Source organism: Triticum dicoccoides, chromosome 2B (assembly GCF_002162155.2).
Source record: "Triticum dicoccoides isolate Atlit2015 ecotype Zavitan chromosome 2B, WEW_v2.0, whole genome shotgun sequence".
In the NCBI taxonomy this organism is placed as follows: domain Eukaryota; kingdom Viridiplantae; phylum Streptophyta; class Magnoliopsida; order Poales; family Poaceae; genus Triticum; species Triticum dicoccoides.
The window spans coordinates 183,200,030-183,200,298 of NC_041383.1; positions in this window are offsets into that span (position 1 = coordinate 183,200,030).

The following is a 269-nucleotide window of genomic DNA, read 5'->3' on the forward strand; positions in this document are numbered from 1 at the left end:
TGGGTCCCAGCAGTCTGGGGGGCGAATCATTTTTTTTGCCCGGACGCACTTCCTTGCATGCGAACATGTAGCTGGTGGGTCCCAGCAGTCGGGGGGGTGAATCGTTTTTTATCCGGACGCACTTTCTTGTGTGCGAAGATGTAGCTGGTGGGTCCCAGCAGTCAGGGGGATGAATTGTTTTTTTTGGACGCACTTCCTTGCATGCGAAGATGTAGCTCGTGGGTCCCAGCAGTCAAGGGGAGAATCATTTTTTTCGCGAAATACGGTGG